The 27,576-nt window shown below is 33.6% G+C and overlaps 1 protein-coding gene across 18 annotated transcripts in view; it reads left to right on the top strand.

Annotated features, from left to right (window-relative positions):
- Positions 1-27,576, top strand: part of ROBO2 (roundabout guidance receptor 2) — a 1,656,458-nt gene that overhangs the window by 1,442,371 nt on the left and 186,511 nt on the right. The gene's annotated exons all lie outside the window — the stretch shown is intronic.

Below are 27,576 nucleotides of genomic sequence, written 5' to 3'. Positions count from 1 at the left end.
ATATCTAAAATAATCAGAACACTATGTCTGAAAAAGGTATATGCAATTTGGAGTTTCATTATTTAGATATTATCTTTGTTTTTAAAACCAATGTGATTGCCTATTGTGATTTAAAACCGAAGGAATGGGGGGGTGGAGACACTATGACAGCTTATATCCAAAGAAAGTATCTGCTAATGCTAAAGTTTAATAGCTATATTGAAATGCATAATCCATGTTGACCCTCTTGGTTTATGCAACTTATTTTAGCGTTAAGAAATATGAGTCTTTGGGGTGGCCGGTTAGCTCAGTTGGTTAGAGTGTGGTGCTGGTGGCACCAAGGTTGCTGGTTCAATCCCCACATGAGCCATTGTGAGCTGCGCCCTCCTTAAAATAATAATAATAATAATAATACATTTAAAAAAGTATGAGTCTTCTATACTAGCAAACCTTGGACTATATATAATTTACTACTTTACATACCTTCTGACTCAGATCTAAAGAAATATTAATACATTGCAATTGTATTTCATGCAAGGAAATATGTTCCTGGATACCTTACATAACCCAAACCTTCTGTCATTCACAATTGCAATTTGCAAAGGATAACAGATTTTTGTTTTTAATGGCTAAAGTGGTCCCATTCTATGGCAATAACATAAACCTGGCTCACCAGTAATTTGATCTGTCAGCATTGAAGTTCTTTGAATAATTGACAAATTATTTCTTTTTTTTCAAATTTGTGATTTCTAAAATTTTGTTCATGATATGAGAATTTAGTTTTTATTTGATACCATTTCAAATAGCTCAAAATGTTATGGCAGCATATATCCTTTCATCTTATAAACCTTGTGCTCAAAAACTAAAATTATAATGTGACTAGCATCATATATTTATGATTTTTGAATAGTAACCAAAGGGGTAAGCCATTGCATTTAAATAGAGATAGTGATTATTATTATCTTATAAACAAAACTACATAATAGTAGTTAATACTTTACTTTTATGTTGGCAAAATACATTAATTTTAGTTTACTTCTTTGTTTCTTATACTTACAGTAAAAAGTATTTCCATAGATTTGGAGCATGTGTAAGCTTTCAAGTGACATGGAACTAGAAAAACTCCTTTATTAATTATAATTATGATCATCCATCAGAACCTTACAGAAAAGAGAGGGTATTTGACAATGTTTTCACAATCTAGCATAGAAAATGGCTGAGCTTTTTTATTTGGTCAATACATAGTCACTCAAAATTCCTCCTGGACAAAGAAAATCTCCTTTGAACATGTCTACAGAGAAATATGGCAGCCTTCCGTGAACACACTCTGTCCTCTGGCCAAATGTTCTTGATCTTAGTATTTGAATGCCAGAACTTGTATCAGTTCAGGACACTAGACACTACAGTATGCAAACCAGGATAATATATAAAATGTACCGGTATGGAAATGAAAATCTATGCCTATATAAACTTAAAATATTTTCAAGATTCAGGTTACCTTATATATGATGTCTAGGAGATTTGACTGTCTCAAAATATTCCCTCCTCTTTGATATATGCTCAGTTTCAGATACAAACTTTTCAGCTCTCATAACTTTGAAAGGTCTGGGAAATGCAAGCACATTCTCCCTCTCTGTCTCTTTATATCAGTGCTAGTAGCTGAAGGGGCTGAGCAAATGGCAATAGTGATAACAAGATGGCCACATAGGACTAGCAACTGTCCAAATTATTGCCCATCTAGACTGTTTTTCTATCATTTCTAATAATACTGAGTTTTATCAGATACCATATATACATATATATATATATATATACACACACAGACACACACACAGAGTGCTAAAAAATGTATACACATTTTAAGAAAGGAAAAAAATGTATTAAAATTGTAATACTCAATATATGCTGATAACAAAAGATAAATAAAAGTCACGTTTGACTTCTGCAATTACAACAGGTGCTCAAAGTGGTTACCATCAGCGTAATTTTAATACATATGTATATGTATGTATAATATATATATATATATATATATATATATATATATACTATTTTTATCTCACTAGCTCTAAAAAAAGGGCAACAGACCAATTTGATCCATGGGCTATTATTTGCAGACCCCTATGCTAAACTACACTTTTTCTACGTGCATACAAAAGTAAATCCAAGTAAACACACTTTGGTCTGCTACTGGTATATTTATTTTGTGGATGATGTATTATTATAGTAGTAGCATAAGAAACTGAATAACTCCTATTGGCTTTATAATAAAAATGGAAGTTATTTTTGAAATGGTATCACATGTACAGGTATTAAATTGATAATGTCCTGTATTGTCAAAGTCATTTAAAATAATAGCAACCTCACTAGTTAATGGGAAAGACAAAAATCATAACCATTACAATTGGGGAGGACAAAACATAAAAAATACCAAAGAACTTTATATATATTTTATATTCTTACAATTACCATCAGCTTTGGCAGCTAATTTTTTGAATGCTAATTAAATAGAATAGAACCTTTTATAGATCATTATGCATTGGCCATTAAGTTAATAGTAAAAATGAATGATATCTTGTAAGTCATTAAGATACAATTAACTTCTTAAAATTTCCAGAATCTGGACTCATCACTTTTTTGAAACAGCATTCTACTTTATCTGTTTTGCTCAAGATTTGAACATGATAATCAAGGAAATATGTTAAAAGAGGAGGAATATGGTGTTTATAAAAGGGAATAATCTGGTGGTTTCCCCCATTGCATTGAATCTGTATTTTATCAAGCTGCATAGTTTTCTGGCCTCTTATATGAATTAGTAATTATGATACCCAGGTTATCTCTGGAAAAGATAGACTGCATTTTCCTTTGCCCCTGTGTTCTGGCAAATGCTTAAATATAGCCTTACAGTGATCAGGGTAGAACAGAACAGGATCCACAGAAGAATGTGGTCTTTAAGCATGAAGCGTTCCTTGCGTTAATGCAATTCCAGAGAAGACAGATTCTTCACCATCCCCATTCGGGAGTGCATGGCAATCCTGTTTTGAATAGTATGTTCCCTTCAACATCTGCTCCCTTCTTTTTTCTCCTATTTTCCTCCTTGTTCTTTCCTCTCCTTCTCTTCTTTCTTAGAAAAACATTTCTATAGAACATTTTTATGTTCCTACATGTTTTAGATCTCTTCTAGACACTCTCATACATATCATACCTTGTTCTCCAATTTTTTTCAGCTCTGTTGAAGAATAACTGACAAATAATATTGTAAGATATTTAAAGTGTGTGGCATAGTAATTTGCAGCTGGGTAGTGTTTTTTGAAGAAATGATGGAGCAAAGGGATGGTCAAATAGAAATGAAAATTTTACTTAATAGTTTTAAAATAATAAGATACTTATTATGACTCAATGTGAGAAACAAAGAATGTCAATATAGCTAAAAACACAAATTGTTTCCATTTATGTGTTTGCTGTAACAATGGAAATAGTTCCATAAAATGACTGTTGCTAATACCTTTTCCTTTTTTGTGGTGCTTTTTACCCTGTCTTTACATATGATGCATTTCTAAGTCATTTGGTCAATAGAAAACCTAGCTTTTCATAATGATGAATGTGACGTACTTATTGAATCCAGAACTCTGTCCCTGTGATTACTTTCATATGCCATTTTACAGTTTCTTTGTATTGAATGGCAAAATTCATTGATGGCTTGGTATTCTCTTTCTCTAAATAAGTTACATTGCATCAGTGCCTATTGACTATTCCTCAAATAAACACGACAATTTTGCATTTACAGTGAAAAAAGATTTCTTTTTATAATGAGTTGCGCATATTGTTTTAGTAGTTATAATGTGCACTGAATAAAGATCTCAGGCAATATAAATGGGTCATGACATGGTAAGTGGAAGCTTTCTTTTTATTTCATTAGAAGCAATATGAATAAAGGGATGAATTCACTGTACCTATACTAATTTAAACATTTGATAGTTTCCTGAGTTCTCTCCTTGGATAAAAGGTCTTGACATTTTCCTAAATCTCATTATCTATGTGAAAGCCAATTTTGTTTGTCTCTATTAATTCTTACATAGAAAGAAGGAAAGTTTCAGCCTCGTGTACAGTCTTTGATATTGATCAGTTTCTGCTAGGTCTCTTTTCCATTTTCACCATTGTGAACTGACCTGGTTCTGGAAAATTCCTCTTGAAAAATACTTGAGGTGGGGGAAGAAAAGAAAAGGGAGGGCCTCGAATTGCGCTCCCAGATCCTGGAAGAGCCCTAACGCTACCTTCTTTTCTTCCTCGCCTCCCCCCGTTTCCGTTTTCTTGCCCTAAGTCTTCTTAGATTGTCTAAAACCTATGCAGTTCTTCCAAGCAAAGATTTCAGACTGAGGCTGGAAAGTCAGGGTTCAGCGGAGAAGATACAAGTGAGAAGTGAACAGGGTATTATTCTGCATGTCAGCCTTTCCATTTTCTCTCTCTTTTGGGGGGCTTGACCCATGTGACCTTCATTATCCAAGGGGTTTTTTAATAGAGCAGCTCTTTAACTTTTTTGTTTGTATGAGAATTGTATTCTTTAATCCAAAAAACATGTTGTGAAGTCTTTTGTTCAAAACATGTAGTGTTTTCAATAGTGACAGGAATGCGTGTGTGTGTTGCATAAAGTAATATATAGGGTGATATAAAAAGATAACTGTTATCTTTTTTTATTATCCCACATAACAGATGCCCTTAAGTGTCAACCAGCCTTACCAGAGTTCATATGTGTAGCATTCTCATTTGTACCATTTTATAAGTGAACAAGGCTCACTTTTTTTTTTTTTACAAGCAAACAAGCTTTAAATAAAAAAAGATGTTAAAAATGCTAGTACATTTTATTTAATGTTGTAAAACAGTACTTAAAAAGAGTTTTGGAGGGATTAAAAATAACAGATACTAAAAGATGTATCTTTATGTCTGATCTTAAATAAGGAAAGAATTCCTTTATAAAGTGAGTTGCAGTACATAAGATATCAGTATTCCAAAGACATCTGTGCAAGCAAGGCCTTTGGGATCAAACTGAAGAAAAATGATCACCCAAAGTAAAAGTTAGAAGATAAATGACTTTGGTCGAAAATTTCAAAGTGACTTTTTTGCCTTTTGTAGAAAACGAACTGTTAGTTTTTAAACTTTAAACATTGATTTTGGTAAATAAGCTTAAAGATACTGGAATAATGTTACTTTAAGCTATTCTTCTGTTCAGCAGTTCAAAGAAAAACATTTTAGAATGATCATTTTTGCTGACACTTATCAATATTTTGTTTATGGGGTAAGGAAAGCTTCAAACCATTTTAAAGTTGAGGTTTTTTTAAAGGTTTAAACACAATACAATTGGTTTCTAAGTATTTGTTAAAATATTAAGAATATATAAAATTTATAATCATGTATTAGTACATGTTTCTGTTGCTAGTTCAATTATAGAATATGGCCATTATGCAAGACTATCCCATTATGTAAGAGATAACACTGTAATTTTTAAACTTTTTTTTCAAACAATGAAGAACGTTTCAATAGCAGAATGCCAACATATAAAATATGATTGAACAGTGTTTAAAGAGATCTCATGATTACAAATATCTGACGATAAGCATCCAAAAGTAGGGAATATCCAAAGAGTCTACGGTACAGTTTCATGTTGGTATGACATGTTATTAACATTTGGTGTTGCTCACATGACCAGAGCTCTCTGACATGCTCTTATCCCCACGTAGTAGATGCCCTTAAGTGTCAACCAGCCTTACCAAGGTTCATGTAAATAGCGTTCTCATTTGTATCATTTTGGAAGTGAACAAGGTTCACTTCCTTTTTTGTTTTTTACAAGTGAACAGCTTTAAATTAAAAAAAAAGAAAAATCCTAAAGTCTAGTGCTAAAGCACAAACCTCTGGTCCAAGATCCATGGTCATATAATGTGTGTGAATGTCCTACATAGAGTGTCTGAAATAGTTTTGCTAACTGTACAATGCTATATAAATATTAGCAATAATGAGAACTTTCATTTTACATTCCATGTCCAGGAAGAGTTTGAGCCTAAGCTCTAAACGAGGTCAGTTAAATTAACAGCACATATGATGATTCTCAAACTGTACGTTTGGACTATAATATATTTTAGTGCATATCATTTTTATCACATTGAACAATAGTTAAAAAACAAATTTAAAATGAAATTCAAATCGAATATGGTTGGAAGCATTAGACACTTCTATGGAATACAAGAGTTTGATTGGATATGATTAGAAGAAAAATAAATGTGAAATCAGAGGTCTCATTTTTGCTTTAATAATATTTGTATAGCTCTGAACAGTTTACAGAATCATTCCTCACACATAATATTCAATAATCTTCAAAACAATCCTGTCAGATGTATAGGACGGAGTAGTTATTATCTTTTATTTTTATTTATTTATTTATTTATTTACTTATTTCAAAAAAGGAAAAAGACTCAGAAGAAAAATAAATTCAGCTTGACAGGGTTTTTTCCTCCTTTGAAATCTTAGATTTCATAGATGCTTTTATATAAGATCTTGAATGAATATGGCAACATCATTTACATATTTTGGTCCAGAAAATAATCTAAGTCTCACTTTTATTGTCAGCTTAAAGCCATGCAGTTCCACTCAATTTTATAACTATTGAGCGCTTGTCAATACCATGAAGCTCCATCTCAGAATAATAGGAAGATAAATGTATGTGCTTTTAGAGTTCCTGTTTTAGAGGCTGGGCACTTCTAATACAATTGAATTTTATAAAATAATAGAGCATTTGAGAAAAAAAACCATACCAATATTCTTTTCATTTTTCCTCCAAATGTTTTTTTTTTTTTAACATGTTCTTATAAGACACTAATGTAAGTAATGTCTTAATCACTTTTCATATTAAAAAAAAAAGAATTTAAATCCTCTGACTTTATTTGGAGAATGCTTCTCTCTCTTCTCCATGCAGTTGTAGCTATGTACCCAGCAGGAAAACATTAGTCCATATTAGGCCATACCGTTAGGATGGCCATCTTGGAAAAAAGGAGGAATAAAGTTAATGCCATGAGTTATCTAATACAGAGAGCTCCTCTCTCACATCAAATCTTCAAGTTTTTTTCTTGATTCCTATTATCACTGTTCTCGACTTCCCAGCCTTCTAAAATAATCTGTACATAACATCCTAGGCTGCATACTTTACAAATTAAGCAGATGATGTCCCTAAATATTCTCACCCTTCCTTGTCCTCTGATTATTTCTATATTTCTTTCTTACTTATTGTCCATGCCTTCTTCTTTGATTTTAGATCTTGTCTTCTATTTATTCAACATTTCCCTCTAAACTTCACATACATTCAAGAATACTGATGAATAGAACTTTAATATTCATAGCTCCCATTCCTACACATGTATTTGCATAAATTAGTTTAGGTTCATGTCTTTATATATTTTATAAGAAAGCCTAACTTCCTAATTAATGCAGAGGATGAGGTTTTAAGAGAATATAAACTTTTTATGGTGGTTGGTAGATTTGAGTATGTAATTATGCACTTACTCTGATTAAGTGGATATGTACACATAAAACTTTCATATTTTAATGGACACTCTGTATACATTAATTTATATCTCCATGTAAACATCCTTAATAACTCCATTGAATGTCATCTTATATCAGTTTCTGCCATTGACATTTATTGGTTTGACCTTTGACAAGGAAATTATGTTTTACTATGTTCCATGAATTGAAACTAACATTTTGGTATCCTGAGAAGTTGTAAGGAGGAAAAAAAGAGGTTCAGGTGTGGAGGAAATTCTTGATTAACAATACTGAGTTTCCCACAAAGAGCAGTTGCTGCCTGTACAGTGAATTCTCTGAATGAATCAAAATTGAAATCCTATATGGGAACGGGGTGGTGGTTACTGAAAACAGCACCTCTGTTCTTCTCGGGCTTTGCGAATTAGGCAAGAGCTTTAGGTTATGTAACAGATAAGGAAGTGGCTGGATTTCCTGTCTGATTAGTACATATCCCCAGTTCTGAGTTGTCAGCAGAATCGTTACCTAGTTTGCTATGTCAGGAAGCATCCTCACTAATTGCTGTGACTGAATCAGAGTCTGTCGTGCAGTGCTTTTCAGTTCCCAAACCTGAGCTTGTTTGGTATTCTCATTTTTCAAATATCGTGTTTCCCCGAAAATAAGAACTAGCCAGACCATTAGCTCTAATGCATCTTTTGAAGCAAAAATTAATATAAGACCCGGTATTATATGATATTATATGAGATATGATATGACATGACATGATATGCTATAAGACCCGGTCTTATTTTACTATAAGAATTTTACTTATTTTACTGTACTATTTAGTATTTTAGTATTTAGTATTTTAGTATTTTACTTTTTAGTATTTAGTATTTTACTATACTAAAAATTTTACTTATTTTACTATAAGTAAAATAAGACCGGGTCTTATATCAATTTTTGCTCCAAAAGACACATTAGAGCTGATGGTCAGGATAGGTCTTATTTTCTGGGAAACAGGGTAGCACATTGCTCTTTTTTGGCAGATAAAAATCAGTAAGTGACTGATGTGGCACACCAGTTTGATGACATCTCCAGCTGTATCACTGACATATTTTGCTTCTTTCTTAGATGCAGCATTTTCAAGGACTCAAATAATTCAGTATCTTAGGAGAATGATTGACATGAAAGCTGGAACATGGGTATCTGGTCTCTAGCATTGGTAGCTATTCTGTGCAAATAGTCAAATGATACATTTAAAAAAGTTATAATCCTTTTATTTAAGAAAACTATATTAAAATGAAGACTATTTCAGAATTGCTAACAACCAGTTGAATGAATATAACATTCATAATTGTGATATTTCTCTAAGTCAATCAAATGTAAGTTAAAATAAACAGAAAGCTTATTTGGTGTAACATAAGTTTGTTAATGGTTAACTGCCCACAAAAGATTCCCCTACCTCCAACAATATATGTGCTTTTTTGAACTTTTACCCTGAAATATCCATATAAAAATGATCATTTGTGCTACTTAAAAGTGACTTTTGATCAAAACTTATAAAAGGTAAAGAAAAAGTGACTCTTTTAATAGTAAACAATTTTGTAAAACAAAGTTAGGGATTTCATATGTTTGTCCAGAAAGTCTCTCAATAAGATGAATGCACAGTTTAAGTACACACATAAATTTAATTTGGTAACTGTTAAGCTAGGATTTCCATGATAGTATCTTAGAAGAAACAAAAGATATATAAATTTGTGTTGTTTAACTAATTTTACTAGAATACAAAGGTAGCAGTTTCTCTTCAACAATTTAAAAGTATGTTTTGCAAATTTTAAAATAGCAAAACTAACTTTTCTTTGAAATGTAAACCATAGGAATATTTGAAACTATGGCTAATGTACTGCAAAGGTGAAATAATTACTGAGGATGACATGTAGTAATTGTGTCTGTAATTCCAATTACCCCTGAAGCATTGATTCATTTAGATTTATGCCTCTATTTATCAGGTTTGAAAAATAAGCTTTTCTGTAAAAATAAATCCAGAGTACCTTCCCTTGAATTCAAGGATTCTACAAACCCCTCTCTAGAGAAGAAACAAGAAATCATTGAGTTATTTGCTAATTGTGAGCAAAATTTGTATTGATTTTTTTTTCTGTCTCTATAGCTGATGTTAATAACATCATACTTGAGGCCACTAAATGCTTTTCAGCACCATCTAATTGTCAAAGAATCACTTATAAAGACAAAATTATAGACATCAAAGTCACACACACACACACACACACACACACACACTTGTGTAAATATATACCAAAAAATGGTGACACAGGCACCATTTTTTTCTTCTCTACCTCATATGGTAATATTTTCCAATGTGTATTACATAATTTGATACCAATGATAATTCTAAATGGTAGTAACACTACTATATCACTAAACACTAGCCATGATTTAATTGTTGGGCACGTATTTCTCATTGTAACCTAGTGCTGCTACCACAAAAACATACAACAAAAAATAAGTGTATATCCAGATTTGTTCATTATGTCATCACATCTTCGGAAGAATGGTATAAGGAAATAACTTTATGAATATAAAAATAGACATTGCAGTTTTTTTTCTTTCACTGTTCAAATGTTATAGGTGGTTTCTGGTAGAACAAAACATTTCCATGTATTATAATTTCTACTGTACATTAGCAGAGTATTTTAAATTAAGGATGCATTCAGCTCTCTGAACTGATACACACAACTATTGCTCAATAAATTTGACTAAATTTAGTGAAATATAGTGGAGAAAAATAGAACACAATTCTTTGGATGCTCATGATAAGCTTTTACATGAGGAAAGCTATTCCTTTCATGGCCCCTAAATAGTTGTTAAAACCAATGTTCCTCATCTTTAACATCTGTTTAAGCAGAATGAATCCATTTTAAATCCCCAAATTATTTTGACTGTGACAGAATGTAGCAAATGAAGCAAAATGTTTTGGGGAAATGAGGAAATGTGAAGAAACCAATCAGATGCCTTTTAATTGCCTGGAGAGGCAGAAGTTTTCTCAAAGAAAAGTGAGATCAGACTTCGATAAAGGAAAACCTGTTTATAATCCATTGCTATTTGAGGGAATTTTCTCTCAAGTTTATTGAGATTTAAATTGATACAATGCCCAGAAATGTTTCAGAACAACAGCCTAGACTAACAAATTACTTAGTAGTATTGCTAGATAGCCCATGAATATCTATCTGTTCTTGTATATACAGGAAGAAAGCACCATAATATGTTTGATGAAGCTTGCTCTACTGAGAAACATGTTCTGATTGCCATGTGCTGCAATATTCAACACTCGTGCTTTTCTTTCTGCCCATAAATAATGATGAAGTTCTTCAGTATTATTGTTGGATGGTTAACATCTGTTAAATTCTGAGAACATCAATAAAAATAAGCTTTTAAAAATTAAATGTTTTACACACGAAATTAAGCTTAACATAATAGGCTTCATTTAGTCTTACTTTGCCATATAGACTCATGTAGTCTGTTCATGGGACATTTCTGGAGAGACGAGTAGGTCACAGATGCACCACATTAATTACAGAAAATGTTTGGCATCACATCACACCTTACTTGGGATGGAGCTTATGTCTGATATCTGTACGGTTCCTATAGGAACATCGTGGACTTTGAACTAATGAGTATTTTTCTTTAAATTAGGAGTAAAACTGAGATCTGATCTATTGGTTTTAAAATTAAAGTTTACTAATTGAGAAGAAGTTCTAGTGCACAACACAACAAAGAGATAAACCATATTTTATAACTTCATGTTTTGATTGTCTTGTATTTATTTATTTACTTATTTATTTATTTTTGTTCTCTCCTTGAGAGAATGGAGGAGGTGGAGAAAAGTGCCTGCACTGTAGAAGTATTTATATCCATATGTGTGAGAAATATTCGGTTGAATATAAACCCTTGCTCATTGTACATAAAAAGTATAAAACGACACATTCCATTTTTTAAAGCTATAGTAGAGTGTTTGCAAAGATGGGCCCAGTAATTCCTTCCATCCCTGTATTTATACTCTTTACATTGTGACTTTGTCACTTCTATCATGAGGAGGAATTCATTTCTCTACTGCTTGTATATAGGTTGGCCTTGTGAATTGCTTTGAACAATAGAATGCAATCGAATGGATATGGGGAACCCACACCTCCTGAGGGCCTTGCTGATTTCACATTTGCTTTCTTGGAACATTAATTCCACAATGTGAAGTAGGTTGAGAGACCAAGTGAGGAAAGTAGCCCAACCTTACAGCCATAGAGCCATCCCAGTGACCACAGCTAGCACCAAGTGCCTAGAAAGGTGATGAGGCCATCTTTGACCATCCAGACTTAGTAAAGCCTTCAGATGACTGGAGATGGATGAGTGGCTCCAACCAAGATCAGAAGAACCACTCAGGGAAGTCCAGCTCTAATTGCTGACCCACACAATGAAATTGTTGTTGAAAGCCCTTAAATTGGCTTTTTTGTTAAAGGCACTGGGTTTTGAGGTAATGAGGCAACAATAGTTAACTGACGCATGCACCTCTTAAGGAAGAAGGCAGGTATTAGTGATGTTTATGCACCTTACACAATGTAGATAGTAGGGAAATTTTTTTCAATCAAATGAAATAAAATTAATTGAAAACTTTGGTTCAAGAGAGTGGCAGCTTCTCTGGGGAGCTGGGCAACGGAAACTCCATCACTTACTGAGCATATGCCTGTGGGAGTCACCTCCACCTTCTCACTGAGTTCTTGGCTTGAGACCAACATTACATTTTTTTCTTCATACAATCATAAGAGCCAGGGTGAAAATGTTTATGTGCAGATCCATGTGAAGAATTATTTCAGAAAATGTGAATAAAATTAACCTGCAATCTGTTTCATTTAATGTGATTATATTATTTTATTTGATGGACAAAATTATGTATAGCTAGTTATAGATATCTATTAGGTTGATGCAAAAGTAATTGCGGTTTTTGCAATTATCTTTAACCTTTGAAACTGCAATTACTTTCGCACCAACTTAACATAAACTGTTTATAAATATCTTAGCTCTCTAAGATAAGGTTTGCGATTTTACTGCTCATCAAATGAAAGCTAAACATTTCTAAGAATGTTGGACATTAGGTTAGATATATCAGTTGACTTAATGTGAAGATGTAATAATAATAATAAAAAGTGAAATTTGTTTTTAGAATTAACATTTATTAAGTATTCTGTTTCATGACTCGATATTAATTAAGGTTTGCAAAAGAAAATGAGCTTGAATTTCATATCATGAACTAATCACTTTTAGTGACAGAAGCAAATGGTTAAGATTAAAAAAACAAAATAGTGATAAGAAGAAAGAAATGGTATACATTTTTAAGTTTCATCTTTGAATTTAAATATAATCTATGGAGGTAAACAAATTTTTATGTTGTCAGATATAAAGTTAAGTTGGCAAATACATTTTTAGAAAGGTGAAGGGACAATATATGTGCTGGAAAGTCTATCAGTCTTTGAAAAATATTTGAAAGGTTTTATCTCTGTTTACCAAAAAATGTATTAATTTTCATCACAGAGAGGACAATTTGGTTGAGTTTAATTCAAAAACGGAAGAAAGAAATCTGCATTTTTCATTAAAATCTTCATCAGCCATGTTTCCATTAGAGTTCACTGAAAAATGACTCATAAAACCAACAATTTTATGCATCAGGTGACAGGTTTTGACAGAAACAGCACTGCAGTTTTTGCGATATGCTACACTCTGAATGCTTAAACTGTGTGATTAGGTGTGCTTTATATGACTTCCACGTGCTTAGCTAGCAAAATCTGAGTTTATTTATACAAAATTATTCAAGTGAAAAAAAAAAAAACATGGTCTCTCTTGTGAGCAAAGTCAGACCTTGAAAGAGACCGTAGGGGAATGGCTAGCCTTTTATTATCAAGTGAGCTGGTCTAGCTCTGCTAAAAGTAAGGCACAAACCTTCTTGGTAAGCACAATGGGCTTTTTATTTTCAACTGACAGAAAAATAAAAGTAATGCATTCCACCATTTGATAAAGTAATGTTTTGTTTTAGTGTCTTAGTTCAGCTCTAGTAAAAGAAAAATCTATAAGAGTCCTGTAAATATATATATATATATATATATATAAAGAAGAAGAGTTTTCTAAATTTGTAATGTATGTGCCGCAGCTTTTGTTTTTCCATATTAGAAATATCTGGTTGTTAGTCTTTAGATACACTCCAGACACTTCTCTGGGTGTATTTTAGAATGATTGTATTGAAGAATCAGGTGGTTTCTTTGCTTTTGTTTTTTAATTTAGAATTGAGAATATAGTTGTTAAAGTGTTCGACTGACTCTCTCCACTTTGTTTTTGAATGACACACTCCTCTCCTTATTGTTAACATGGAATATGAATCATGTAACATAAATTAATATAAGCCATTTTCTTATAAGGGAAGTGAAAAGAGCACATGGTTTAGAGACAAAGCGCCCTGGGTTTCCAACTCTAAGCTACATGACACTTGGAAAGTCAATTTCTGAAACTCAGAAACATACATCTTTGAACTAGAGATGAACTCTTGAAAAATGGTGTTTTAGAGGTTATATACTCAGTAGGGTGCCTGTTGGGTAATAGATACCCAAAAAATTATTATTAGAACTGGTACATTTAATTTTTTAAAAAATGTGTATTCTTTTGAACTCAGCAATTAATATGAAAATTTTAAATATTTGTGGAAATTTATACATGTGATATTTAGTTTTTCAATATCAAAGATGATAGAATAAGTAGAACAACTCTAAAGTCTTTATCTTTTAGAGAGACTAGAGATTTTCTTGTGATATTATATTGAAGTAAGGTAGAGCTGAAGGTACCAGAAGGAAAATACTTTTGTTATATGTTATATGTTCAAAGATAATAGATCATTTTTTGAAATAATATATGGCATTCAAGCTGAGTAATTAGAGAATTAATTTTTGACCCGTTTAGTTAAAATGTGAAAATATTAATTGTTGAATGCACATTTGAAATTCTACAAAGTTGAAAAGCATGTTCCAAAGCCCACAGTTTTCTTTTATATTGTATTACATTCATCAACCAGTTTTAATAGTTATATTGTTTAATGTAATGTATATATATATTTTTCAAAAATCCAAATACATTTGAGAACAGTTCTGATTCTCAAAGGAATCATCACAGATGCCATATAAGTTGATTTCTTTAGGCTCTTAATTCCCACTTATATCAAAGTTTCCTTCAGTTGCTTGAAATTCAGTGTAAAAAATTTTCACTAAGCAACATTCATAATTACTAATTCTCTCCATTTATCCCCTTTGAATTTTGAAGTTCTAAAAATCGTTGCTATCTCTAAAAACTAAAATTTTCAATTGATATATGTTAAAAGGATCCACCAAATTAAAATAAAAAAAAGCCCCCAAACAAAAAACTATCACTTCCCATTCTTTACCTCTTTCGTAAATTATTATGATCTTGTAGTGTGTTTCTCTGAACTCCTATATTTTTCACTATCTAGATCTCATATTCACTATCTAGATCACATATTGCCTTAACGTCCTCTTGTCAAGAGGATGTAGCTCTTTCAGTGCAAACCGACAGGGTTAAGGTATGTTTGGCCTCAGCATTGCATCCCAGGATGCTCGTTCTCGTTCAGTGCTTGCACAGAGTTGGGTTTTATTTAATATTTATTAAACAAATAAAGGAGAAGATAATCACAAGATCTCACTCTTTAAAATTTGAGGATTTCACATTACCAGTCAAGATCTGCTGTCCCTTTGATTTCCTCCTAATTTGTTACCCTCTTCTTTCCTGCCTTTTTTTCTTTCTCTTTTTCCTCCTTCGTCTTCTACCTTCCATCTTTTCTCTCTAGAAAAGCAATAAACACCTCACTGAATTACATTTGATAGGGAATAATTTTAAAAGTTAGTTCATACGTAAAATAATGTAAACATCATCCTTGAAAATCCCTCAAATCACCCATAAAGTATCATACTGATTCATGCAATCAGAATAGTGAGATGTTCACATTACATGTGGAAATGGAGACTGAGAAAACAGACTTCTAAAACCTATTTCATAGGAATAATGTTTAGAACTGACTAAATTGTGGAAGTACAGTCTCTCATTCTGAGTATGTATAGTTAAGTTCAGATAATTTAAATGTATTTACATTTCAATCTTATATAGTGAACACAAAGAGCATGTCTTTGGGGAAAACAGAAACTGATTCTAATATCTGAGTTATCTTTTATTATGGGAACAGTGGGCAAAATAATTACCGACTATATATCTGTATGTCAGATAGTCTCATTTGTAAGATGGCAATGTAACAATATCTATCTTTGGGATTATTTTTAACATTAAAACAGATAATACCTGCAAAGTGTTTAGAACGGTAACCAGTATATAGATAGTTAAGTGCTCTATTAAATGTCAGTTATTATTATTACTAGATCCAGCTTACAGGTTACAAGATTAGTTTTTAAATTATTAATATGATGAATGTATTTGTATGCCCTAAAACCAAAACATGTTTTTCTATACTAACATAGACATTTTTAATTAGAAATTTTATATAGAAATATTAACATATAGAAATCAATGGAAAGTTCATTCAATTTGCTGAAATAGGTTTGAAGATCAAGAGCACACATACAAATCAATGCAACTTAGATTGCAGTTTTCTCTACAGTTTCCATTACTTCTGCTTGTTCTTGGGATTTCTTAGAGTTTTCTTCCAGTACGTCTACCATACCCTTGAGTAATGCCTTTTAATCTTATGTCTTCAGTTATTGCATGGGTGCTGACATTTCCTGAGTATATATCTACAGCCTAGCTATCAGATCTGCACATCCAAATCTACTCAGCATTACCACTCTGTTGTCTTGCAGACACCATTTTCTATTATCTGTCCAAAACTGAATGCACCACCTTATTTATTAAACTGTCCCAAAATTTTGGAAAATACTTATTAAACAAAATGAATTATATTATATCTGCTCCATTAATGATCTCCCATGTCATCTTTTTGATTCAGTAAATATTTATCAAACATTTTCCTCATCACTGTACTATAATTTCTAAGTGCAGAGTTTAATAAGGATGGTTTCTCCCCCAGACACTCATCTACATGGATTGATTCTGATAAGCTACAATTTTAAAGGCTGACTTTTTTTTCACTTTTTTTTATTTAATCTAAATATCTACTCATATCCACTAACTGGAACTTACAGTTTCACATTCATAGACTATACTTGCTTGTTTACATTACCATTTTATTTATGTTATAGGACATGAGGACTAAAAGGAATTGGAGATAATCTAATTTCTAAAAAATGGAGTTGTTTTCTTTTTCATTGTCAAACAGATACTATAATAATGAGGTGTGTAAAATTTAGTTAATGTCCCTGATTATTTTTGAAAATTATTTAATTTTCATAACCATAGTTTTCAGTAGACGCTTAGGTGATGGAGGACAGAAACTGTATCTTATTAACTATTATTTTCCAGGCCCCATTTGAATGCAAGGCATAGAGTTGTAATTTAACAATTAATTGATTAATTTACATCAGTCAACTATTCAAATCAAAGGCAAATAACATAGACCTTTTATAATGTGAATTTCAAGGAAGAAAAGTGAAGCTGTATCACTAAGAGACTGGAAGATTTCTGATGTGCTTTAATTGTCTCCAAATACTTGTCCTTTCTGTCGCTCTGGCTATGAAATCAGCACAATTGTTCTCAATGCTCATATCTTGCCAATGATTAGACCTGAATTGACAAGTTCCCTCATTGGAATTTAAAATATAGAACTTGTGTGCGGCCTTATTTGAGACTGGAATCTCCTTCAAAATCTTTTTACTCTGGGCTTTTATACCATCTTCTTGAACTGTTTATTTATGGCACAAATATCTGCCATTTCTTTTTCTTTTTCTTGTTTTTTAAACATATTTAGAACACTAATGTTTCTTTTCATTGCTATTTTGTTGTTTGTCATGTAAACATGATTGCATTTGAAAACATTCAATTTTGATTGTCTGCTTTTGCATTTTCTGATGTCCCGCCTTGCTAAAAGTAGCAGAGTCTCTAGTAAGCCTCATCAATTTCTATATATTTCCACTGTCATCACATCAGTCATGCACTTAAGCGGAATCCCAGACTCTTTTGCAATCAAAACTCTCCTGATTTATACCAGATTTTGTATTCAGGAACCTGTCATTTAGTCGTTACTTATACATCTTGAGGCTGGAAGATGGAAATATTTATATTAATCTTCTATGCAACAACAATTTATGCTATGGCATCACTTTAAATTTGTACTGGTATCATCTGTACAGAAAATTATTATTAATCCATAGTACATATGACCTATAACATTTCACAGCTTTACTTGTTGAAAGGTTTTCCTTTGGATATTTCTTTGACATTCTTAGAAGTTCATAAGACACCATCATATACCCTTGAAAATTTTAGGATTATTATTATGTTTTATTATAGTTAATTTTATTTAATTGTTCTGTTTTTTTTTTTTTTTCACCCATTCTAATTACTTATGTTATTTAAATTATTTATTTCTATCCATTCATTTATGATAGAAGTTGACATGCTGCTAATTCAGTCTGCTGAGGCACTATAGAAATCATCATGGTTTGGAAAATGCCTTGTAGTGCAATCATTCCAACATCCAGGCTATGCCTGTAATTTAGTCTACTGTCTCCCAGGTGTGTGAAAGTAGATTAATACTAGCAGATGGCAAGAGAAATTGCTCCAGTAGTTTACTGTTGCTGATGTAAAGTAGATATTTTATTTTATGGATTATAACTACAAAGGGTAAAATTATCATGGGATAACAAATAAAAGAATGAAACTGTAATGCTGACCGCAAAACAGCCAATTTAGCTACCTCTAAAGTGAACTGAATCACTACTGTAATTAACAAAACTTGCATATTGTTTGATTAATGACAGAACATTTTTTCACACCTTTGGGAAGACAATACTGAATCATTAAATAACATTTGAAAAATGTTTGAGCAGTTACAATCATTAATGAAAAACTTCTTTTAAAGTTTCATTAACTAGGGGAAATAACGTATAGAATATTAAAAAGTATGACAAAAAAATTCCTATGGTAGTTGACATTGTAAATACATTAAAGACAAAACTAGTGAATCTGTATGTAAGGGAGACTAAAAATATTTGTTTCTTCCTTTAAAAACAAAATGTTGGTGGTAAGAGCCATATGCTTTTTTTATTCATTCATTAACAAATATTAAATAGCACCATCATATACATGATCTCATTTGTAAAGCTATTTTCACATAACATTTCACTTAATGGGAAGGTCCTTTGAGGTAAATGGTAATGAAAGAACTTTGTCAGTGAAGTGTCTCTAAATGTGGAAGATGCCTGCAAAATATATGCAAATTGTTATTTCATTTCCTCTTATAAAAAGACGTTATCGAGGATTCAGTCGATTGATGGAGGAATTATTTATAAAATATTATTAGTGTTCCTATAGCAACTTGAATTCTGAACACATTATTCCATATCCTGGTGTAAAAATATACCATAATATCATAGCACATTCTATATAGAACTACAAATAAATAGAATAGAATTGGATATCAGCTGGAAAAAAACAATACTGAAAGCTAGTTTGTATTGTTTTACTTGTACAATGAACTCTTTCATAGTTACACAGTAAGCAAACGAGTCACTGAAAATCTGAAAGTAAGAGTGAACAGGAGTTGCTGTCTGAGAACATGAAACGTCATTATGTATGTTTGGTTGGCAATAGAAGAAACTTTCCGACTTGGCCCTACTTCAAAGGAATCTTAGTTTGGTACAGAGGAGGTAGGGGACAGTCTTGCAACTGATGAGCAAACACTCATGTGAAAATGTGATGTTTTAATAAAAGCTAAAAGATACACAACATGCTGAATTTTGTGTGCAAATTTTTCATTCTGGTCCAATTAAATACTGAGTTCTAACGTGCAGAAGTGAGCAATTCAATGGCAAAACTAAAATGAAAACAATTTTTTCTATCCTGATGGACCTAGGCAGCAGTCCAAGCAGTAGATCTTAGGCACCATATGTGCTGCCCTCCCTATGGTGACGACGTCTTCAACTTCAATGACTGGCCTCCTTTGAATTCTGCCAGATCCTTTTTGCTTCATCTCTACATAAGATGGCTCTTCCCAATTGAACGTGATCTCAGAAGACTCAACATTAATTGTCCAAAGGAAGACTCAGTGTGGCCAGCATCTTTTTCTGTCATTTAGTTCCCGTCACCTAACAAAACTCAAAACTCGGGGTCACAAGCTAATATGGTGATGTGAGGCATCTTTAGGAAGTCTGCATTTAGGCACCAATTTTCCTGGCTCCCCATTACACATCTTCCTTCTGTCTCAAGAATGCTGAAGGGTTATTTGCTGCTTTTTAGATAACCCTTGGTTCTTCCTCCCACATGGGGTACAGATTATGTTCTCCCTCCAGTCCTTTTAAAAAAGTCCAACACACCCAGTTTTGCCATGTGTGAGCAATCTGCAGGCACTATTAGCCCTGCTTGAGTAGCTCTTGATAACACTCTCTGGGAAGTCAATTAAAGATGCCAGGGGGTCGGCTGGCCTGCTTTTCTTTTACTATGAGGCATTTGGAGAGGGGAAGATGAACTGTCAGGAACAGGTGATTTTTGGTTTTTGATGAACTAAGAGGCCCCTGATTTTTGTTTTTTTCCTCTAGCTGTTCAAACCTGTTTTTGTTTTTTTTGTTTTTTCCTTTTTGTGATCTACAAATAAATGATCTATTTTCATCTTTAGTTAGCAATAGCTATATAATATTGAGGATTAGGTACCCAATCTAGTAAATGATTAAAACATTTGTTTAGCAATTTAAAATATAAAAATGTCTTATAAATTTGAGCCTAGTGAAAATCCGTATTAAGGAGCTAATTTTTGTGTTAGATTATCTACATTTTAACTAAAATGAAATGATTGTTCATTAAGAATTAGGCATAAAAATTGTTTGACATTATAATAGAGTTGTTCTTTGCAACTGTTTGCTACACAATGTGATTTTCTTTTGCTAAACATCTTGACCCACTTTTTCTATGTGTTTTTACTAAGAAAGACTGCCCAAAAAGTAACTGATTGATGTTTTTCTTAATCAATATAAAGCAAAATTAAAGTCAGAACTTTTCATCTAAACTACTTGATGTGAGTCTTTAAACTGATTGTTTTATCCCAATAAATATTTTGCTTAAGCAAAATATTATTTAATGTTACTTATTAAATACTACATTATTAAATTAGTGCAATGATAGAGAAATTTCCATTTTATTGTTTTGTCTTCAACATATATGTTATATTATATATAACATATATGTTATATTATATATAACATATATTCTCCTGATTATATATATATATATATATATATATATATATATATATATATATATATATATATAATCAGGAGAATTATCACTATAGGGAGGTATATACTTTATAAAGCAGAAAATATAACTTTAAACATCACTGTCTATTTGGTTATTCCAAACCATGATAATGAATGAATACTTCATTTTGGCATTTGTGCTAAATGCCAAAAATGCTTTCATTTAATCCTCACTGCCACCCTAGATGACATGCAATATTATCCCCATTTCACAGATGAAGCAGAATCTTAGAGAGGTAGGTTAGATACCATGCCTCAAATCTCATAGCTAATAATGCCAGGACTGAAACCAAAAGCTTTCAGTCACCAAAACCTGTGAGCCTAACCTGCAGAGAGCAAGGAATGGCCGAGGATACCAGATTATGTCTGTACTTGTAATTGCAAGAAAAAGTAACCTCACAGTCAGTGATCATCCTTCTCTTAGAAGTGAACTATCTCCAAATGGTTACATATATTTTCTAATATTCTGTTCAAAATAAATGAGAATAGAAACTGGATGGAAGCCGACTGAAGGTTTACTTTATTGCTGAAAGAAGAGATTGACTTATATGTTAAAACATAAAGACTTCAGGAGAGACTGGTCTCAGATGGCAGATGATGTAAACGCTGTGCCTATGGCCTCCCAGGATCACACCAAAATTACAAATACATCATAGAACAGTCAGCAGTCAAGAATCATCTGAAAATTGACTGACCAGAACCCCTATAACTGAGGGTAGAAAGATGAGCCACATGTTGCTAACATAAATACTCAACTAAATAAAACTAAGAAACTTGAAAATAAATAAATCAAAAATAATGACTGCAATTCTGAAGGCTTGAACATACCACTGGAAAAGCTATAACTGTTTATTCTACTGAAAGACAGCAGTGCAATGCTGATCAGCAATTCACTTACCATTAGCTTTTGTTCTCCAGTTTTATAATATGAAAAGCACGATTGTACAGAATCAAGCTTATATTAGAAATTTATTCAAAGAAGCATGTTCTGTCATAAATGTTGAATTAAAAATAGATTTAGCCTAATGTTTGAAATCACCCTCTTACAGCATGATACAATAACTGATTATAATTTAGTTACCAACTTAAATTATTTTTAGGATACTTTTGGTTAAGGATCCAAGATATCTGTTGTGCCTAAATTTCTATCACACTAATCTCAAAGTGTAGACTCTAGAATAAATAAAAAGTTCTGTTTTCAAATCCCGCTTCCTCCTCTAATTAACTGGATGATGTTGGCATCTTGGAACCTCTATCTTTTCATTAATAAACATACCCATTTCACAGAGTCATTGTGAGGTTTCCATTGACCTTATAGGCAAAATATCTTGACCATTATTGGACATTGATTCATCCCACCCTATTAAACAACTGACGTCTTTTAATTTAACATTCAGAACATGATCTGAAAAAGGTCAATGATATAGGTTTCTAACTTTTTCTGACCATTTGAATAATGTGAAATTTGTGAGTTAGTTTTTAAATTTGAAAATAAGATACCACCGGCATTTCATTTCACAGTAATGCCTCTCAAAGCATCCTCTATTCTTTACTAAAATAAAAGATAGCAACTTGTTGTATATTTACAGAGTAAAACCATTAAACCATTTTAGGAAACATGCTACTAATGATGTGTATGTAATAATCAACTATATCCTGTTTAGTTGATGACAAAAATTGAAATTCTTCACTTATCTCTCTATTCAGTAAATATTTAATCTGGACTTAGTATGTGCCAAGAATACTATTCTAGACCCAGGGGAGACAACAGTAAATAAAAGTTATTTTAGTCCCTGCGTTCATGGAGCTAGCTTACATTTAATTGAAGAGAGATAGTTAATGAACAAATAAGTAACAAGGATAATTTCATACCTGAGGGATGTGATATGTGTCATCTAGTTGCTCCTTTAGGTTGGGTGGTCATAGAGTGGAATCAAGAAGAATGAACATGTAAACTGAAGTCTAAAGGGCAAGAAGAGGAGAGCCAAAAGGAAGCTTTAGGGGAAGAACATTTCACAGTGAATAGTGTAGAAATAGGACCTAAACAAGTAGTTTTCCTTTCTGGAAAAAGAGAAGGGCCAGTGTGGCAGAGGGTGATTGGAGCAAGAGGAGTGGGTATTATGAGATGAGAGGCCACATCTCAAGATGCCATATAGGCCAGAGTAAGATTTGGATTTTTTTTTCTAAATGTGATGAGTCCTTTGATGAATTTTAAGCAGAAGGATGGCAAGATTTGTTTTATAATATTAATGAAGTTACTGTCTACCGGGTGGAGAATTAACTATAAAAAGGACAATGAAAGTAAGATGATAGTGACTCAGACCAAGTAACAGCAGTGATGGTAAAGGAAAAATCAATAGACAGATTCTGGATAAGTTTAGTCACTGAGCCCTACTGATAGATAAGATGATGATGGTGATGATGGTAATGGTGTGTGTGTGTGTGTGTGTGTATGTGTGTGTATGGGTAACAGAAATGGAGGAAGAACAATAACTCCTTGAGAAATTTGTATATGATGGTACCACATTCAAAGACATGGAAGATTGTGAAGTTGAAAATTTATGTGGAAAAAAATAAGGAATTCAATTTTTGCCATGTTAAGTTCAAGATACTCTTAGACACTTAAGTAGTGATGTCATGCAGGCAGGTGGATGCAAGTCTGGCCTTCCAGGGAGCTCATGGCTGGAGACACTCATTTTAGAGTCATCAACATGGTGACAGGACTGGCAGAAGGTAACTCTGAATATTGTGTTTCTAGGGGTACTCCAGTTTTGAGTGGTACTGAGTTTGTTTGTTTTTTTCAATTTGTAAAAGATTTTTATTAATACCATAGATAACATACAATATTATATTAGTTTTGGAGGTACACAATAATTATTGAACATTTATATAGCTAAAGAGTGACCACGATGACAAGTCCAGCAACCATCTAACACCTTCCTATGTTATCACAATATTATTGACTATATTCCTTATGCTGTACATTACATCCCCATAACTTATTTGTTTTATACCTGGAAATTTGGACCTCCTATTCCTCTTCACCTGTGCCCCCCTTTTAATTTATCAATTAGAGTTGACATTCAATATTATTTTATATTAATTTCAGGTGTACAGCATAGTGGTTAGACATTCATATAATTTAAGAAGTGATCCCCGTGACTAGTCTAGTACCCACCTGGCACTATACATAGTTATTACCATATCACTTACTATATTTCTCATGCTTTACTTTACATCCCCATGACTATTGTGCAACTACCAATTTGTACTTCTTAATTCGATCCCTTTTACATCCTGCCCCCAATCCCTCTCCCATCTATCACCCTGGTAAATCTAGCACCCATCTGACACCAAACATGTAGTTATTACAATATTGTTGCCTATATTACTTATAGTCATGACTACCTTGTAACAACCAATGTGTACTTCTTAATCCCTTCCCCTTTTTTCACCCTCACTCCTAACCCCCTCCCATCTGGCAATGATCAAAATTTTCTCTGTATGTATAAGTTTGTTTCTGTTTTGTTTGTGTGTTTTTTGTTTGTTTGTTTTTTGTTTTGTTTTGATTTTAGATTCCACATATAAGTGAAATCACATTGCATCTGTCTATCTCTGTCTGACATACTCCACTCAGCACAACACCCTCCAGGTCCATCCATGCCACTGCAGATGGCAAGAACCCATTCCTATCCATGGCCGAGCAATATTCCATTGTATATATGTACCACCTCCTCTTTATCCATTCTTCCATCAATAGACACCCAGCCTGCCTCCACATCTTGTCCATTGTAAATAATGTTTTAATGAACTTTTGGATTCACATGTTCCCTCAAAGTAGCATTTGGAGTTTCTTCAAATAAATACCCAGAAGTGGGATTACTGGCTCCTTCTTTGTCTCTTGTTATAGCCTATGTTTTAAAGTCTGCTTTATCTTGTATAAGTATTGTTACCTCAGCTTTTGTTTTGTTTTATTTTGTTTCCATTTTCATGAAATATCTTTTCCCCATCTCTTTACCTTCGGTTTGTGTGTGCCTTTCGATCTGAAGTTAGTCTCCGGTAGACAGCATATGTAAGGGATTTGTTTTGTTAGCCACTCACTCGCCTATATCTGTTGATTGGAGCATTTCATCCATTTAAGCTGAAAATAATTGTTGATAGATATGTAGCTACTGCTATTTTATTATTCATAATTTTGATTTTCTTTTCTTTTCTTTTTTTTTCATCTAAAGAAATTCCTCTAACATTCCTTATAATACTGGTTTGGTGGTGATTAACTCCTTTAGCATTTTCTTGTCTGGAAAGCTCTTGATCTGTCCTTCAATTCTAAATGATAGCCTTGCTGGATAGAGTAGGTTTGGTTGTAGGTCCCTGCTTTTAATCACATTGAATATTTTTGTATCAATTCCTTTCTGTCCTGCAAAGTTTCTTTTGAGAATTCAGCTGACAGTCTTATGGGAGCTCCCTTATAAGTTACTAGTTGCCTTTCTCTTGATGCTTTTAGGATTTTCTCTTTGTCTTTAACCTTTGCCATTCTAATTATAATGTGTCTAGGTGTGGGCCTGTTTGGGTTCATCTTGTTTGAGACTCTCTGCGCTGCCCGGACTTGTATGTGTATTTCCTTCATTAGGTTAGGAAAGTTTTCAGTCATTATTTCTTCAAATAGGTTCTCAATCCCTTATTGTCTCTCTTCTCCTTTAGGTACCCCTATGATGCAAATGTTGTTACTCTTGATGTTGTCCCAGAGGTCTCTTAAACTATCCTCATTTTTTCTTGGATTCTTTTTCTTTTTGCTTTTCTAACTGGGTGTTTTATGAAACCTTGTCTCCAAATCACTGATCCAATCATCTGTGTCATCTAGTCTGCTCGTAATTCTGTGTAGTACGTGCTTCATTTCAGTTATTGTATTCTTCATCTCTGACTGATTAACTTATAGTTTGTTTCTATGTCCTTTTCTATGCTTTCTGTTTAAGTTCTCACTAAGTTCTTTGAGCATCCTTATAAGGAGTACTTTAAGTTCTATCTCTAGTAGATTGCTTCCCTCCATTTTGTTTAGTTCTTTTTTATGTATTTTTCTCCTGTTCTTTTATTTGGAATGTATTTCTTTGTTTCCTCACTTTGGCTGCCTCTCTGTGTTTGTTTCTAGGTATTAGGCAGATCTGCTGTTTCCCAGTCTGAGCCGGGAGGCTTTATGTAGTAGGCGCCCTGAAGGGCCAGGGCATAGTCTCCCTGGTCACCTGCTCAGGGTGGTCCAAGAGTGTTCCTTGTGTGGGTTGTTTGTGCCCTCTGTTATAGTTGAACTTTCATTGATATTGGCATGCGAGTTGGTGAGATTGACCCTCAGGCTAACCGGCTGTGGGGTTTGGCCACATCCACAGCATACAAGCCTCTGTGGGAGGCTTGCTCCACTAAGTGGGATTTGCCTCAGTGGGCACTGCTACCTCTTGAGATCACCCTTCATGTGTGACACCAGGGGGCTAATTGGGCAGTATTCTGCTTGGTCTGAATCCAACCTCCAAGTATGTTGGTTCTAGGGCTTCTTGAGAGGGGCATTAGTGCAGGCCTAGGTCACTTACTGTCTGTGACTGGCCAGAGACTACCTGGTAGGATCTACAAAGTGATCTGCAGTTGCTCGCTCCCTGTATTAAAGTTGGAGGCACATAGGAGAGACCACAATGTGAATCAAGGACAGTTGCCACCGGTACTGGACATGGGTAGTTCTCTAAAAATCCAGGATACCTGGAGGCCTGATGCCACCTGCCAGCTCCTTTAAGTTTCAACCACTGACAAAATCTTGTGTGGTACACAAGTTGGGTAAGTCAGGGCCTAAGGGAATCACTAGAGTGGGAAGAGTAGTGGTCACCAGGTTAATGTTGACCAGTTTGGTGCCAGTGCTGAGCCTGGAGCTACTCAGCAAATGTCACAGAGTACACCAAGGCCAGTTGTCACCTGCTTGGGGTCCATGCGCCCTGACAGTTTTCCAAGAAAGACTGCAATGTGGAAGGGGCTGGCTGCTTATGAGAAAGCACTTCCAGTGAGCTTAGGGAGAGTTGGGTGGGGTGGGTTCCCAGCAGAAATCACCAGGGTGAAACAGCACAGCTCACCAGACCAACCAGATTCATATTTGGCCTGTGTGGGTGGGCTCAATATAGGAAAGATGGTGCCCACCGACCAGCTGCATGGGAGGAGGCCCTCTCACAGGCAAAATGGCTACTGTCCTCCAGCCCTTGCTTTGAAACCACACACCTCAGTCTGCCCCCTGCATGCCTCCAACACCTCCCAAGATATCATCCCTCTGCTGGAGCCCAGGTTGAGTGCCTATGAGTGAATGAGTCTATGCACAGGCTGTTTAATAGGATATCTGGTTTTCCTGCAACCTTCCATCCCATCTAGATGGTCAGAATCCTCAGTGTTTTTCACAGCCAGATGTTGTGGGGCTCCTCTTCCTGGCACCAGTACTTCAGGATGGGGAGGATGGTGTGAGCCTGGTGTCTCACATTCCTCTTAGGGTAACCTCCATGGCTGAGATATCCCTTCTGACTCTCAACTACCACATGGAGGTTTTGGGCAAGCTGATTTCATGACTCCACCT

The sequence above is a fragment of the Rhinolophus sinicus genome, linkage group LG01 (assembly GCF_036562045.2).
Source record: "Rhinolophus sinicus isolate RSC01 linkage group LG01, ASM3656204v1, whole genome shotgun sequence".
NCBI lineage: Eukaryota > Metazoa > Chordata > Mammalia > Chiroptera > Rhinolophidae > Rhinolophus > Rhinolophus sinicus.
This window is presented reverse-complemented; position numbering and strand designations above follow the sequence as displayed.